Here is a 17,623-nt window from a genome sequence, read left to right on the forward strand (position 1 = left end):
ACCTCCAGAAGCACAGAGAACATTAATAGGAAAGTCCTCTTCTGAAGACCCTAGAGAGCTTCAGTACAAGTACTAGGCTAGATGGACCAACTACCTGGCGCTCGATAAGTTTTATGCCTATGTTTTAGTACTTTGTTTCAATGCAAGAGGCATCAAATCCAGATGGCACTGTCCATTATTGTAGAAACATATGGTGGTATCCAACATTCTGTCAGCACAAGGATTTTTGCTTGCACAAAGGAACTCCCCCCCTCTACCTGTGTACCATGCACCCTCCCCAAATCTGCTCCAGTGGGTTAAGGGAATGTCCAGAATAGATTTAGATGGCTGGGGTGGGGGAGTTTCATTGCAGAAGCAGAGTTCCTTGTACTGATGGAGCAAGTTTGTTGACTACTGCCAAAAATAATATACTCAAAAATTGACCATGGTGCCCCAAATTTCCTGCCTGAGCAATTTGTTTCACATAACTTAATGCTAGGCCTACCCTCTTTAGCGATGTAGCCAGTCAGCCATCTTCTCCTGCTCTGCTCATTTGCATAGGAGTCTGTTGGTTGTAAGAATGTGGCATAATGATGATGGCTCCAGATTATACTATTCCTACCTAAGGACATGCTATGTGCCTTGGTTCTCTGACTGTAGAAGCTCACACAGAATTGCTGCGTTGTGAGGCAGTTTCATCTGACATCAAATTGTTCTTGCAAATGTAGCACTGCTCTGTTGTAAATCAGTAGCAGGCTGCAGATGCAATGTTTATAGCCTTCTTTTTGCCTTCACAACACTTACTGAAAGTCTTATTTAAGGCCATCATAAATTTTAACAGATCTGCTGAAAATTCCATTAGGCAGGTTTGCCTTGATCATCTTCCATGGCAACCACACCTGTATTTGTCACAAATTTATATTTAGTATTTCATCTACCACAGTTTTTAATTTTATTGTCATTGGTATGATGTCAATATTTAAGCAACTAAAACACCTACACATGGACTTCATATTAAATTCGGTTTGTTTTGTGACAGAACTGTTTATGAAGTGAACTTCTAAACTGGTCCTGCTTCTGTGCCTTTAACAGCAGCCTGACACACAGGAGTTTAGCAGGTGAAATGTTCCTCACCACATTATCATCATGCTAGGAAATGCTTTGCCTGTTAAATTTTCTGTTCAAAATTTCCTCTCAAGAGAGGATCATCTAGTAAATGTGTGTTTGTGTTGTCAGTGTGAATGAGTCTTTTCAGGATCATTACCCACTGACAACATGAATTTATAGAAGTGTGACAGCTTCCCTACCTCCTCAGCCATATTCTTAAAATACTGAGGCAGCAAGTTTTTTTTTCTTGGCTGGGGTGAGAATAAGGTTGCCAGCATTTGGACTGGCCTCTGCAGCTGTACTTTTAACAGTGGTGTGATCTTCCGCCATTAAAGGTGTAACAACACTTATCTCTTTGTTGTTAAGTTTCGCCTACTGATTTCTGCAGATCAAACAGATGTTAAAAGCAGAGGTGCAGGGCAGAACATCCTCCCTCATTAGTTGAAGCAGAAAGACTCTGCAACAGTGGCGGCTGGAGGCTCCATGTCAGTGGGGCAGTGGAATCCACTTTGGGGTTTAGTCCAAACTTTCAAGAAACTCCTTGAAAAGGACTAAAGCCCGGAGCGGATTCCATTGCCCCACTGACATATTGCCACCAGTCGCCACTGTCCTGCAATATAACAATCTTATAATCCCCTCTGCCATTGGAGTTACACCTATTTTTTTTTGTAGCTGACACTATTAATTTCTTTTTTTTACATGGAATAGTCCAGAGAGTATTATATTATCAGTATAAAATTCTGACCACGTTTATAAGTCCCATTGTGTTCGGAGGAAATTATTCCGATAAAAGTGTGCAGTTATTTTATAAGAAAACACAGGCTACAATCCTACATGCACTTACTCAAGAGTAAGCACAATAGAACCTATTGACAGATGATATTTAAAACTCTCACCAGCCAGGTGTAGATTAACTCACGTGCAGCACAATCCTAAAATGTTTACTCAGAAGTTAATCTGACTGAATTCAATGGAAGATACTCCTTAAAAAGAATGTGTAGGACTATAGTCTGAAATCATTATTTCTTCCAGGATCTACTATGGGCCACACTCCAAACTCATACTTGTATTGAATGCTGAATATATCAATACAATTCTCTTAATAAAAGTGTCAAACAGAACCAGATTATTGCATCAGCCTCTAATCAAGGAGTTAGCACAATTTTTCATAAACCATTGCATAATTGCATGTAGATAGCCATCATTTACTTTGAATCAAAGGTGAAGTTCTTGTTGTTCCGATATATGGGACTGGAGTTAATTAGGCACCTGCTTGCTTTGAAGAGAGCATGAGAGGCACTGTAAACATACTGCATAGAACAGAACTGAAACCAAGGCTTAGTACCCTGACAGGAGAGTGATAGCGGTTGAGTTAGCGCATTTATTATTAATTTATTAATCACTTTCTACAATCATCTCATGGTGATGTATAATACAAACAGAAAAAAAAGTTAAAAGCATAGAGGACAGCAGGTTTATTTCAAACTAAACCAAATTGATGCCCATGGCGGAGAGCCATTCATTCAGCTGGGAAAGCCTGTCGGAACAAAAACAAAAACACCTTCAATCAGTAATGTGAAGAATATGCCTGTTCTTTACCATAGAGATGGAGAGCCTCAGACTCAGGAGCTGAATGCAGGTCTACAGATCTCTCTGTTTGGCCCTTAGGATTGTGCCTAGCCCGCACCTCCCTCCCTAGGCCATACCTCTCACCACCCCTGCTCCATGCCCTTCTCCGGTGCTTTTGCCTGGCCAAATGTGTTCTTGAAATGCGATAATGCATCTTGCTCGCCTGGATGGAGAGTGGGTTGCCTTACAAGTTACAATGTGGCTAAACCTTTGAGGGTACCTTGATTAACATTTCACAGGTTTGCCAGGAGCAAGGTAAAAATGGTTGGTCTATGGGGTTCTGGTCCAGTTGCCCCCTCCCAACCTATGCTAATATGCATCACAGAGCTTGGAAAAGTTACTTTTTTGAACTACAACTCCCATCAGCCCCAGCCAGCATGGCCACTGGATTGGGCTGATGGGAGTTGTAGTTCAAAAAAGTAACTTTTCCAAGCTCTGAGAAAGGACAAAATGACATCTCTCCCCCTCCCCCACTTATGAATAAAAGCAGAGAGGCCTGGCAGGTGAATCTTACTTCAATCATTGGCGATCACTTGTGGCAGAGTAAGATTGTCTTCCAAGACAAGGTCTTTAACAGTGGGCCAGTAAGCGACTGTGGAGGCCAATTCTGGATCCACACAGCCTCCCACAGTGAGGATATAGGTTTCCAGATGGAAGATGTTCCATGGTGCACAACGATCAACACACAATCTTGACAGAAAATTGCTTTGATCCAACGGCATGGATACCACGATGATTGGAAGTCTTTTATGTGCTGCAGCCCTCATCCGCCTTCACAGCCTTTGTAACGTACACATTGTTATCCTTCACCTGTTCTGCCATTGAGGACATTATTGGATCGTTCTTTGTCTGGTTCCTCTCCCTTGACCTTACCGCCATGGGTGACCCTGCTGGGAGCACATGACTCCCGACGGCATCGCTCACAGGGTTCATTGGAACACACAAGCCCACTCACCACTACAAGGTGACGATCCAGTGAGGGGTTTACTTCAATACTGGCATTGGGGGAGCATTTTCTATGGCACTGGAGGACAACAAGGGCCATAGGGCAGGCTGTGTGGCACACATTACTCTGACCTCTAATACCTAAGTGATGATCCCCACTCCCTAGCATTTTTCTCTGAGGCAGCTGTCTCACTCTGCCTAAGAGAAGGGCCAGCCTTGTAGATATGCACAGATCTGAGTTTTCTTATTTCCTTTCCCCCAGCTTTTCCAAATATGCTCAGTGATCTCATGCTCTGAAGAATGTTTCACCTTCTGAAAACTGTTTTGAAAAAAGTCAGAAAAGTTGATGGACTGATTTTTCTGTGTAAAAAAACAACCCTATAGGATCAATGTAGGTCAGCCAAAAATATGTTTGGTCCTGATAGAGGCTACTTCTCCTCAGTCCCGCCTCTGTTCCCCACCCCACCCCCACTGTTCAGGAGATAAAGACTGTCACTAAGACAGACCAGAAGAGACAGGTAATGAAAAGTGAGCCAAATGAATGCGAGTCTTGTAACAAAGCATTTGAATTGCTGCCAGATGAAAAGTAAATGGAATTAATTCCAGTGTTCAAGCACCCAGGAGATGTTTATCAGTGTAAAGAAACAGATGCCATGGGAGGCTATTGAACGGAGCAATGATCCAGAAAACTGAACCATAGATTCACTTTTGGAAAACAGCATTGGGACAAAAGACTTGGATAAAGAACAAGCAAACTATCCAGGAGAGCAGACTTCTTGACGTTCCGAGATTCCTCCAAGGCAAGATTCAATTTTGCCCACTGTTACCGAAACCAATGGGTCAACTGGAACTCTGCACATGTCTCATGTGTTTAATGTGAGTGTCACTCTGAACATAGTGATAGTACATGTAATCGGAGGAAGCTGAAACGAAGCACAGGGAAAGCCCAAGTGTTTCCTTCCAAAAATCTTCCCATAGTGAGTACATAGGGAATTTCTCAGCAGTGATCTGAAACTTGACCATGAATCACAACATTCTATTTAATTAAACGTATATACTGCTTAATTGTTAAAAAAAAACATTTTAAAAACAAAATAGCAACAGATTAAATAGATTAAAGCACATTAACATCTAGGTGTCTGGACAGGCTTGCCTAAACAAAAGAGTTTTAAGCAGGAACTGAAAAGAATAGAGTGAAGGCTCCTGCCTCTTGTCAATAGGCACGGAGTTCTAAAGAGTAGGTGCTACCACATTAAAAGAACAATTTTTTACAAGTGCGGAATGGATTTTATGTGGCATCTGTAACAGTGCCTGTTCCACAGATTGAAGTGCTCGAGTGGGCACATATGGGATAAGACAATCCCTCCAGTAAACTGGTTCCAAGCTGTTAAGGGCTTTATATACTAATAGTAACACCTTGAAAACGCCCAGGTAATCAGCAACCAGTGCAGACCCCTGAGTAGAGGTGCTATGATATTATTCATGACAGCTGACACATGACCTGTATTCTTTATTATTAAATGGCACCTATGCCCATCTCATGCAATTAAAGTAATAAGAACATAAGAACATAAGAAGAGCCTGCTGGATCAGGCCAGTGGCCCATCTAGTCCAGCATCCTGTTCTCACAGTGGCCAACCAGGTGCCTGGGGGAAGCCCGCAAGCAGGACCCGAGTGCAAGAACACTCTCCCCTCCTGAGGCTTCCGGCAACTGGTTTTCAGAAGCATGCTGCCTCTGACTAGGGTGGCACAGCACAGCCATCACGGCTAGTAGCCATTGATAGCCCTGTCCTCCATGAATTTGTCTAATCTTCTTTTAAAGCCGTCCAAGCTGGTGGCCATTACTGCATCTTGTGGGAGCAAATTCCATAGTTTAACTATGCGCTGAGTAAAGAAGTACTTCCTTTTGTCTGTCCTGAATCTTCCAACATTCAGCTTCTTTGAATGTCCACGAGTTCTAGTATTATGAGAGAGGGAGAAGAACTTTTCTCTATCCACTTTCTCAATGCCATGCATAATTTTATACACTTCTATCATGTCTCCTCTGACCCGCCTTTTCTCCAAACTAAAAAGCCCCAAATGCTGCAACCTTTCCTCGTAAGGGAGTCGCTCCATCCCCTTGATCATTCTGGTTGCCCTCTTCTGAACCTTTTCCAACTCTATAATATTCTTTTTGAGATGAGGCGACCAGAACTGTACACAGTATTCCAAATGCGGCCGCACCATAGATTTATACAACGGCATTATGATATTGGCTGTTTTATTTTCAATACCTTTCCTAATTATTGCTAGCATGGAATTTGCCTTTTTCACAGCTGCCGCACACTGGGTCGACATTTTCATCGTGCTGTCCACTACAACCCCGAGGTCTCTCTCCTGGTCGGTCACCGCCAGTTCAGACCCCATGAGCGTATATGTGAAATTAAGATTTTTTGCTCCAATATGCATAATTTTACACTTGTTTATATTGAATTGCATTTGCCATTTTTCCGCCCATTCACTCAGTTTGGAGAGATCTTTTTGGAGCTCTTCACAATCCCTTTTTGTTTTAACAACCCTGAACAATTTAGTGTCGTCAGCAAACTTGGCCACTTCACTGCTCACTCCTAATTCTAGGTCATTAATGAACAAGTTGAAAAGTACAGGTCCCAATACCGATCCTTGAGGGACTCCACTTTCTACAGCCCTCCATTGGGAGAACTGTCCGTTTATTCCTACTCTCTGCTTTCTGCTTCTTAACCAATTCCTTATCCACAAGAGGACCTCTCCTCTTATTCCATGACTGCTAAGCTTCCTCAGAAGTCTTTGGTGAGGTACCTTGTCAAACGCTTTTTGAAAGTCTAAGTACACTATGTCCACTGGATCACCTCTATCTATATGCTTGTTGACACTCTCAAAGAATTCTAATAGGTTACTGAGACAGGATTTTCCCTTGCAGAAGCCATGCTGGCTCTGCTTCAGCAAGGCTTGTTCTTCTATGTGCTTAGTTAATCTAGCTTTAATAATACTTTCTACCAGTTTTCCAGGGACAGAAGTTAAGCTAACTGGCCTGTAATCTCTTTGTGATGATTTTATGAAGAGTTCCTCCCGTTTCTTATTAGCTGCTTTTTTAAAGTTATTCTCAATAATAGGGGATGGATATCCTCTATTCCATAGCTGTTTTTTTAAGGACGAAGATTGCAATAAGAATGGGTTAAATGAGGAATTCAATCTGTTACCTCTACTCTAATTCAGAACAAACATAGTCAACTCAAGTCAGGTGTGGTGAAGTAATTATCAAGCAGGTTCAACTCATTACATGCTATAGAGTTCTATATTTCTTTGAATTTGGGTTTCAGTTTGCTTTACATGACAACAGCAATAAGGAAAATACCAGGTTGTCATAATACTTCACAGAAGAATTTATTTTGTAAGTATATTTTGAAAATATTGAAGCAATATTGACTGCAATATTATTCTGTGATTGGTCTTTCAGAATAAGATATGTATTTAAGTTGTTAAAGTTTTGCAACCATATTTTGATATATAATGAAAGTAACATTTGGCTGTAACTGTATCCTCCTAGAAATGAAAATGAGTGTGTTTAAGTTGTCAGTATGCATTTAAGTTGTTAGAGTTTTGTAATTATATTTTGAGAAATATGAAAGCAATTTTTGTAATTGTAACTGTGTCCTTCTAAAAATGAATGTGTGTGTTTCAGTTGTTAGTATGTTTTTTTAAAGAATATTCATTGTTTTATATAGTAGCCCCTGATGAAGGCTTGACTACACAGGCTGAAATGCGTTGGGCTTTGATATATATTATATATATATTTTATACAGAAATTCATCTTTTTTATACACAAGAAATTATTAGATGCCTTTGTGCACAGAATAAAGCCATATCTTTCCAGCATTCTGGTTTTTGACCTCCTTTTTATATTTCAAAGTGTGGTAAGCCAGCCCTGATGCATTTGGGAGCCTTCTTGTTCATTCTGCTGAGTGGAGCCCTAGACATCTGCCCTAAAGTCCTGCCCCAAAGTGCGACTGACTCGAAAGTTGAGCTATGCCCCTTACCCAAATTACTGGAAGTTTTGCTAAGCTAGGCAAAATAACTTCTTTCATGCTTTCTTTTTTTAAAATCAAAGCCTTTACTTTGTGAATGGTGTTTTGTTGAGATTTCTAGGAAATGTAACAACAAACAAGTAAAACAACAATCAAAGTACAATAAACATGTCACTCTATATAAAATAAAAAATAGTACATTCAGCAACAGAAGCTTTATATATGAAATAAAAAGAATACCAGAAAGCAAAATAATAGGATTAAAAAGCAGGGTACATATTTATTTATTTTATTTAAAAAGTTTATATCCTGCTTCAGTTCCAAAGAATTCTAAGCGGCCAAAAACAATAACATAGTGCAAACACATCATACAATATACAATAAATAAAAAATATAAATTATCTCTCACGCTACAATTCAAAAGCTAACTGAAATAAAAAGGTCTTAACTTGGCGACGAAAACTAATTAGAGAGGGGGAAGAACGAATTTCCTGCGGAAGAGAATTCCAACGGGTTGGTGCTACCACCGAAAACAATTTATTCCTAATGCCAGTCTGATGAATTTGGGAAAAAGAGGGAATATTAAGGCCGGGGTCTAATGAAGATCTTAAAGAACGAGCAGGCTCATAAAACGAAAGATGATTTGAAAGATAACTAGGGCCTGAACCAGATAAAGCTCTAAACGTTAAGACTAGAATTTTAAACTGAACTCGATAAGGAATTGGAAGCCAGTGCAGTTGTTTTAGGAGCGGGGTAGTATGGACTCGCCAGCCTGCTCCTATTAGCATCCTGGCAGCTGCTCTTTGGACTAGCTTCAGTTGATGAAGTATTTTAAGGGGAAGTCCAGTATAAAGCGAGTTACAGTAGTCTAACTTAGACGTAACCAAGGCATGGGTAACCGTGGTTAGGTCAGAGAGTTCCAGGAAAGGGCGCAATTGGCGAACCAATTTTAGGCAGGCAAAGGCGCTTCTGGAAGTTGCTAAGACATGGGCCTCCAAAGTCAAGGCCGAATCCAGAAGGACACCCAGACTACGAACCTGGGTCTTTAAAGGGAGTGAAACTCTGTCTAATAACGGTACATTCCCTATTTCCAACTTGGTTCGGTTCCCAACCATCAGCATCTGTTTTATCTGGGTTCAATTTCAGCTTGTTCTGCATCATCCAGGTCTTAACTGCTGTTAGACAGTTATTTAAAGGGAGGATAGCATCTCTCGTATCCGGAGGGAAGGAAAAATAAAGCTGGGTGTCATCAGCATATTGATGAAATCGAATTCCAAACCTCCGGATAACCTCTCCCAGCGGTTTCATGTAAACATTAAACAGCATCGGTGAAAGCACTGAGCCTTGTGGTACTCCGCATGACAATGGCCAGGGATCAGAGCTAAAATCCCCAAATAGTACTCTCTGTGATCTGCCCTCCAAGAAAGAGCGGAGCCACTGAAAAACAGTGCCTCGTAAGCCTATCTCAGAGAGGCGGCCCAAGAGAATATCATGGTCAATCGTGTCAAACGCTGCTGAAAGATCAAGAAGGACTAACAGAGAAACTTTCCCCCTATCTAACTCTCTCCGGAGGTCATCCACTAAGGCCACCAATACAGTCTCAGTTCCATGACCCGGCCTAAAGCCAGACTGAGATGAGTCATAGTAATTTGTCAGCTTCAGAAAACTCTGGAGCTGAGAGGCCACCACTTTCTCAATAATTTTACTTAAAAAAGGTAAGTTGGACACAGGACGAAAACTGTCTAAGCAGGACGGGTTCAAGGAAGGCTTTTTTAATAAGGGAATAACGATTGCTTCCTTTAGGCTTCCTGGAAGGTGGCCTTGCTGAAGGGAAGCGTTGATCACCTCACTGATCCGGTTTGCAAGTCCCTTTCTGGACTGTTTTATAATCCAGGAGGGACACGGATCCAGTAAGCACGTGGTGGGTCTCATCTCTTCCAAAAGATTATCTATATCAGCAGGATGGACAAGCTGAAATGAGTCTAAAATGGAAGAGCAGACAGTAACAGTAGTAGAGGGCATAGCATCGATTACAACGTTATTAGTGTCAAGATCAGAACGAATCTGGGCAACCTTAGTACTAAAATATGTGGCTAGTTCTTGGCAACGGGAGGCAGAATGATCAAAATTCGGCTTATGTTGATCATGATTAAGCAGATCCTTAACCACCTGGAAGAGTTCTTTTGGTCGGCTGTCAGCAGACGAAATGGCAGCCGAGAAAAAGGCTCTTTGTGCCGTAAGTCTACATGTCATATAATGCTTCAAAAAATTCCTAGCCTGAAGTTGGTCAAAAAGGTTCCGTGTCTTCAACCAACGACGCTCTAAGCCCCTGTAAATCCGTTTCATATCTGCCAGCTCTTTAGAAAACCATGGGGCAACTTTAGATCGAGAATGAGTAAGTGGACGTAAAGGGGCAATAACATCTATAGTCCTGGACATTGTATTGTTCCAAGAATCTACTAAATCAACAATAGAATCACTAGTTCGGGGAACGAAAAATTTTCCAACAGTAGATAAAAAAACAATTGGATTTAATAATCTTTTTGGGCGAATCATTTTTAAAGGATTCTTTCCTCTAAAAGGAGTATGTAATGGTGGTATTTTGAATTTAATCAAGTAATGATCTGTCCAAAGTAGTGGGCGAATAGATAAGTCACTAATTGTCAAACCCTCTTCATCAGAGCCAGTATAAAAAACAAGATCAAGAGTATGACCAGCTCTATGTGTGGGTTCCTTAATTAACTGTGATAGTCCCAAAGTGGTCATAGTCGTCATAAAATCACGGGCCGCACCATATAAAGAGGAGTTGACATGAATGTTGAAGTCTCCCAATACTAACAGTTTAGGGGACACCAGCATTAGTTCCAAAATCAAATTCGACAACTCCTGCAAGGTGGTTATAGAGCAACATGGGGAACGATAGATCAATAAAATTACCAAACCATTCTGACTGCCAGATTTTAGACTAAGGGCTTCAAACCCAGGGAGAGATGGGAGCGGCATTCTAGTAAAAGAGATGGTCTCTCTGTATATTATTGCTACTCCACCTCCAGGATCCCCAAGCCTGGGTTGATGTAAAACCAAGAAGCCGGGCGGGCAAAGACTGATCAAGTTCACTCCGCCAGCTTCATCTAACCAGGTTTCGGTAATGCATAATAAATCAGCTTGTTCATCCAAAATAAGATCTTGGATAATCACAGATTTCCTATTTACAGATCTTGCATTAAGAAGCATCTCACCAAAAGGAAGTTAATGATGAACATGGCCTCACTTCTGCCCCATCGATATGTTTGATGGAACAACAACAACAATGGACTGCCTTCAAGTTGATTCTGACTTATGGCGACCCATGAATAGGGTTTTAATGGTAAGTGATATTCAGAGGAGGTTTACCATTGCCTCCTTCTGAGGCTGAGAGGCAGTGACCTGTCCCAAGGTCACCCAGTGAGCTTCTTGGCTGTGTGGGGATTCGAACCCTGGTCTCCCAGGTCATAGCCCAATATCTTAACCACTACACCACACCGGCTCTCATAGCATAACATAAAAAGGGATACCATACTGGAGTAAATTTATCAGAGGATGTCTCCCCCCAAGCTTTTTTTTGTTCTTGAGTTAATTTTTCATCTAGTGCAAGTTGCCAAAGTCTGGTAAACCAATTTTTTATCAATAAGTATTCTGCCCCCTTCCAGTTTACGCCTATTTCAAGCCTCACTGCAAGTAGGAATCTGGATAGGAGAGACATCTGAGTTTTAGGAACAATGGAACCCCCCTTTAACGAACAGAAGTTCAAAGGACGGATCCAGGATAATTGTAGCTTTAACAACTTTACTAGCAATTTGAAAAACATCACTCCAGAATTGTTTAACTTTATTACAGTCCCACCATAAATGTAAGAAAGAGCCACAGATTGGGCACCCCCTCCAGCACAGAGGGGAGAGGGAGGAGTTGATATAGTTCAGTTTGACCAGAGTGAGGTGCCACCGATGGATAACTTTCAAAGCATTTTCTTTGATGAGGGCTGAGATAGCTCTTGAGTGTGGGCCTGCCCATATATCACTCCATCCCTCTTCTGTGATTTCCTTCCCCAGATCTTTAGCCCAAGCTTTACGAGCCAAATTTTCTTTTCCATATTTAAAGTCCAATAGGAGGCTATAAATTATATAGTGCCTTTTTAGCTAGAAGTTCCCTGTTTACATAGGGCTTTATAGGATGTCAAAGAATGTGGCAAACCTTCTGCTTTGTAAATTGTGTTTATAAAGGAGGATACGTGTAAGATGCTACACCAGTTGACTCTTAACCCAGAGAGACGTTTTTCTAATTGAGAAATTTGTAAAGGATGTCCTTGGTCAAACAGATCTTGCATCATTAGCAATCCCCTCTGCTTCCAACCTTCAAATTGCCTATATTTGTCAATGTGATGAAATTTGGGGTGATAGAAGAAAAGGGGATGGGCAAGGCACTAGTTTGCAGACCCAATGAGTCCAGATTTTCGAGGTGGTGTTCAAGAAAGTGTATGTGATTGAGGAAAGAGCACATTTAAACAGTGATATCAAAGGGAGTGCTCATGCCGATGGGCATTTCACTTGCGAAGTAATTTCCATTGAAATCCAAGGTATACTTAGATCAAAACAAATCATTTGAGCAAGGTGTTTAATCTGCGATGCTTCATAATATAGTTGCAGATATGGCATGCCAAAAACTTCCTTATTATTCGAGCAATTTGGAACTGCTTTAAGAACATAAGAACATAAGAAGAGCCTGCTGGATCAGGCCAGTGGCCCATCTAGTCCAGCATCCTGTTCTCACAGTGGCCAACCAGGTGCCTGGGTAAAGCCCGCAAGCAGGACCCGAATGCAAGAACACTCTCCCCTCCTGAGGCTTCCGGCAACTGGTTTTCAGAAGCATGCTGCTTCTGACTAGGGTGGCAGAGCACAGCCATCACGGCTAGTAGCCATTGATAGCCCTGTCCTCCATGAATTTGTCTAATCTTCTTTTAAAGCCGTCCAAGCTGGTGGCCATTACTGCATCTTGTGGGAGCAAATTCCATAGTTTAACTATGCGCTGAGTAAAGAAGTACTTCCTTTTGTCTGTCCTGAATCTTCCAACATTCAGCTTCTTTGAATGTCCACGAGTTCTAGTATTATGAGAGAGGGAGAAGAACTTTTCTCTATCCACTTTCTCAATGCCATGCATAATTTTATACACTTCTATCATGTCTCCTCTGACCCGCCTTTTCTCTAAACTAAAAAGCCCCAAATGCTGCAACCTTTCCTCGTAAGGGAGTCGCTCCATCCCCTTGATCATTGTGGTTGCCCTCTTCTGAACCTTTTCCAACTCTATAATATCCTTTTTGAGATGAGGCGACCAGAACTGTACACAGTTTTTGCTTTACTTAAGCAAGAACATTTACCGCCATTAGAGTAAGAATCAACATTTGTGCCATTTTTGTAGGAGTGTCTCAAGGAGATAAATGGGGAGAATTTGGAAGAGGAAGAGGAATTTGAGCAGAATGGCCATTTTCACTGCAGCCACCTGCCAAGCCAAGAAAGGGAAAGGTTTTTCCAAGAATAAAGCTCAGATTTAATAGCTCATATTATGGATCGAAGTTAAGCTTTTTAAATTGTTTTAAGTCTTTGATAGTAGTTACCCCTAGATATTTAAAGTCACCAAACACCCGTGGGAGACCAAATATATAACTCAAGTGAGCCTGTGCTCGTAAAGGGAAATTGATGAAACAAAAATCCCAACTTTCTCTAGTTGATTTCTAACCCCACCACTTCTTCAAAATTAGCTAAATGGATTTGCAGCCATGGGAGCACTGTGATGTCCCTGTATATAGATATTACTGTAAATATGGTAAGTGCAGGTTTATTAAAGTATATATGGTAAGTGGACTGAGTGAGAGGGGGGAGTACATGGGATAGAATGCTGGAGAATGCTGTATGATGATTGGCTGAGCATTTGAGTGGCTGAAGGTATAAATGAGAGGATGACAGTTGAGAAGAGGTGGAGTTTGGGAGTTCTGAGGGTGGTTGGTTGTGGGGAGTCTTGAGGAGTTGGTTGGAGGTTTGGATTATATTAGGCTGGTATTGAGGCAGATTATATATGACTAGAAACATAAAGAGTAACACAATGTATGAAGCCATACGCTTGTTAAATATACCTTAAGTAATTTTGTTATTTCCCTATGTTTATAAATAAATATTTTCTTGGTTTACCAAAGGCCTGATCCTTGGCTGGGGCTTTCACAGACCAGAAGGGTGGGCAGGATATTTACCAAGGTGGAGAAACAGTATCAAATGGTGGCAGCGGTGAAGAGATAGTGTAACATCAAGTATCCAAAGCAACCCAGGGCTGTATGCTTTATAGGCACAAAGATACAGGGGGGTTGTGGCCTGCAAGTGCACCCAGACACAAAGTAACAATAAGCCAGAAGGAGACTAAGACAAAGTCTCAAGGCAATATTGTGAAACAGGGAGTGGTTGGTGGTGCTGCCTAGCAGTGGGATCTTGTGAGATCTGTGCTAGAGCTGGTGAGAGAACCATTTTGAGACCAGGACCCTGAGGTGGGACCGTGATAAAGTGGTAGCCATAGGAAGGGGCCTGACAAAGGGGTGAAAGCAGGCAAGAGTCTGAGAAGCACGTCATGAGGTTCTCGTAAAAATAGGAGTACATCATCTGCAAAGAGGTTGATGATAATAATAATAATAATAATAAAAATAATAATAATAAAATTTTATTTCTGAGTCGCCTATCTGGCCGAATTAACGGCCACTCTAGGCGACGTACATTAAAAGAATAAAATACAATATAAAATAGATAAGACCGTCAATCATCTAACCCATTCTTCCAGTTAATAACACGCTAACAACTAACCCATCTCAGAAATCCTATAGGCCTGCCTGAATAGCCAGGTCTTCAAGGCACGGCGGAAACCAATTAAGGAGGGGGCATGATGAAGATCAAACGGGAGGGAACTCCAGAGGGTGGGGGCCACAATTGAAAATGCCCTCTCTCTGGTCCGTACCAGCCTTGCTGTTTTAGTTGGTGGAACCGAGAGAATGTCTTGTGCGGCTGATCTCGTCAGGCGGCATAATTGGTGATGCTGCAGGCTCTTGGCCATTAATAACCAAACCTTTTATTAGGGTCTGCTCTAAGTTTATCAGCCAGTATTTCTATTGCAATTACAAATAATATAGGAAATAAAGGGCATCCTGGCTTGGTGCTGCTTGTTAAATTAATAAAAGGGGAATCAAATCCATTGATATGAATTGTCACTTGGGAACCAGATTAAAACTGATGAATGACATCAAGGAAGTAAGGACCAAAATTTAACTTAGTTAATAAGCAGAGTAGGAAAAGCCATTCAAGATGGTCAAAGGCTTTGAAAGCATCTAGGGAAAGTAGTGCAAGAGAGCGCCTATTCATGAACTGTGATGGACAATATTAAGAACCCATCTTACAGCATCTGAAAGTTGCTGCTTAGGAATAAAACCTGTCTGATCGGTGCAAATGTATCTAGAGATAAATACATTTAGTCTCTGAGCCATTATTGAAGTAAGTAGCTTAGCATCTTGATTCAGGTGAGCTATTGGGCGATAGGAGCCCAGAGAACACAGATCTTTATGAAGTTTAGGGATGACAACTATTCTAGCTTGTTTTCAGGTCTCTGGGATCCTATCTCCCTTCATAATTCCATTAATCAGTGCTTGTAGATGAGGAAGGAGAATTTCACTAAATGTCTTATAAAATTCTGCACCAAAGCCATCAAGACATGGAATCTTTCCATTTTACAGATGCGTTATAGAGACTTTTATTTCTTCAGAAAGAATAGGACTATTTAAGTATATGCTCCTGGCTCAACAGGGGAATTTGAAGGTCTGTTAAAAATGTGTCAATAGAAAAATCTTCCAGTGCATCTGTAGCATACAGATTAGTGTAAAAACCAGCAAATGCAGAACTAATATCAATCGTGGTACATTTTTTGCCTTCACGAGAGAGCACACTAGAAAGAACATTTCTCAATCTCCATTTGAGCACTGCATTGGCTAACAGCTTAGTGTTCTTGTTTCAAAGTATCACTGTTTTATATAAATGAGAGACTTATGAATAGTGTCTATGTTATAAGCCTGCAGCTCTGTACGTTTTGCTATTAGCTTGCGGTATATCTTAGAGCCACCCTTGTTTCTATGGACTGTTTCAACGGCAGAGATTTCTGCAATTAGAGCTGTTCCAGCAGCTTCCCTCTGTTTTTTTTTAGTATGGAAGTTTCTTTAATACAAAAACCTTTCATTACTTATTTCATACCATCCTACACTGTCGCCTGGGTGAGATCGAGGGAGATGTTGAGCTTAAAATATTCAGAGAGTGACTCCTTAAGTTTGCTAACCAAATCTCTTTGGTGTAGGAGGGATGTATTGAGTCTCCAGGCGGCAGTGTGGGAGCCATTTTGCCTCAAATCTACCACCAATGAGAGAAGGGCATTATCAGACATTAGAATTGGACCAACGTCTGCATCAACAACAGCAGGGAGCAGCGTTTTGGAGATCAGAAACATGCCTATGTGTGAATAAACCTTATGCCTTTTTGAGTAAAAAGAGTAATTGTGTTCTGTTGTGTTATGTTCCCGCCAAATGTCTATTAAAGCTAATTTATCTATTACATGGGAGAAATCTGAGTTAGGACAGGGAGTGGGGCGATTTGCTCCACTCCTATCTTTACCATAGTGCAGAACATCATTAAAATCCCCTCCAACAATATCACCTTCAGCAAATGTTTCAATACAAGTTAAGAGATCAAGCAAGAAGAAGAGTTGTTGAGTGTTTGGGCAGTAGATAGATGCCAGAGTTATTTTTGAGTCTCCTCTAGAACAGCGAAGAAATAAGTAGCATCCTTTGGGATCCAAAAGCGACTCTGCCATGTGGAAAGGATATCTAGAAGCTATAATAATGGCAACTCCTCTGGATTTGGATGATCCACAAGCTATGTAATAATTGCCCATCCACCAACCTTTAAGTTTATTAGAGGGTACATCTTTTTGATGAATTTCTTACAAAAAGGTGATATCAGGATCTGCCTTCCATAATAAAGTTCCGATTTTAGCACACTTCACAGGAGTCCCCAATCCATTCATGTTAAGGGAAAACTGTTTTAATCCAGACATTTCCTAAGTTTGTTATAGCTGGAGGTTGGATTGGTGAGAATGGGAAGAATAATGTGACTTTGAGAGGGCATGGAATGACAAAAAAAAATTAAGAACACAACAAGACCTAAACAATTAGAACAACTGGTCAACCCATATTGCGGGGGAGACTTTGCACCCTCACCATCGGGAAATACATCCCAGGATTGCCCACGTGTTGACTCTGCCAACATTGGGATAGCGGCAGAAAAAGAGAAAGAGTCCAAAGTAGCAACATTCCTCAGAATAGCAAACATATAGAAAGAATAGAGGTTTTCTGATAGAAAAATCAGTCACGTTTGGAAGAGGAGTCAGCAGTTTGATCTGCAGAAGGGGTAGGAGGTGTAATTTTAGAAGAGCCCTGCCTCCTTCGGCTAGACCATTTGGCTGAAGGTGGGAGTGTATTTCTGTTGTGTGGGGTTCAGATGGTAGGTTCAGGAGCTCAAGCCCAGGATCATGTAATAAAACAGATGCTTGACCTATTGTTGAAGCTGTATGAAAATGGTATCCTCAAGGAGCCATAAGCTTGAAAGGGTAACACCAGCAGCAGGGGATGTTAGCTTTTTGCAGAATCTCAATGAACAGCCTGAAACCCTTGCCATGCAGCAGGGTATTGGGGCAGACATCTTGAAAAATCTGTAATTCACCATTTTCATATGAGATCCATTTAAGCTTTCACAGTGCAGAATAGATTAATTCTCGCTTGCAAAATTGCTTGAAGCAAATAATGTCCTTAGGGG

The 17,623-nt window shown here is 41.2% G+C and overlaps 1 long non-coding RNA gene across 1 annotated transcript; it reads left to right on the forward strand.

Annotated features, from left to right (window-relative positions):
• The first annotated feature begins 6,996 nt into the window (after positions 1 to 6,996).
• On the forward strand, positions 6,997 to 16,299 carry LOC133381248 (uncharacterized). Its single transcript, XR_009761650.1, has 3 exons — positions 6,997 to 7,069; positions 10,919 to 11,070; positions 16,110 to 16,299. It is a non-coding gene; the product is annotated as an uncharacterized LOC133381248 (long non-coding RNA).
• The last annotated feature ends 1,324 nt before the right edge of the window (positions 16,300 to 17,623 follow it).

Source organism: Rhineura floridana, chromosome 1 (assembly GCF_030035675.1).
Source record: "Rhineura floridana isolate rRhiFlo1 chromosome 1, rRhiFlo1.hap2, whole genome shotgun sequence".
Taxonomy (NCBI): domain Eukaryota; kingdom Metazoa; phylum Chordata; class Lepidosauria; order Squamata; family Rhineuridae; genus Rhineura; species Rhineura floridana.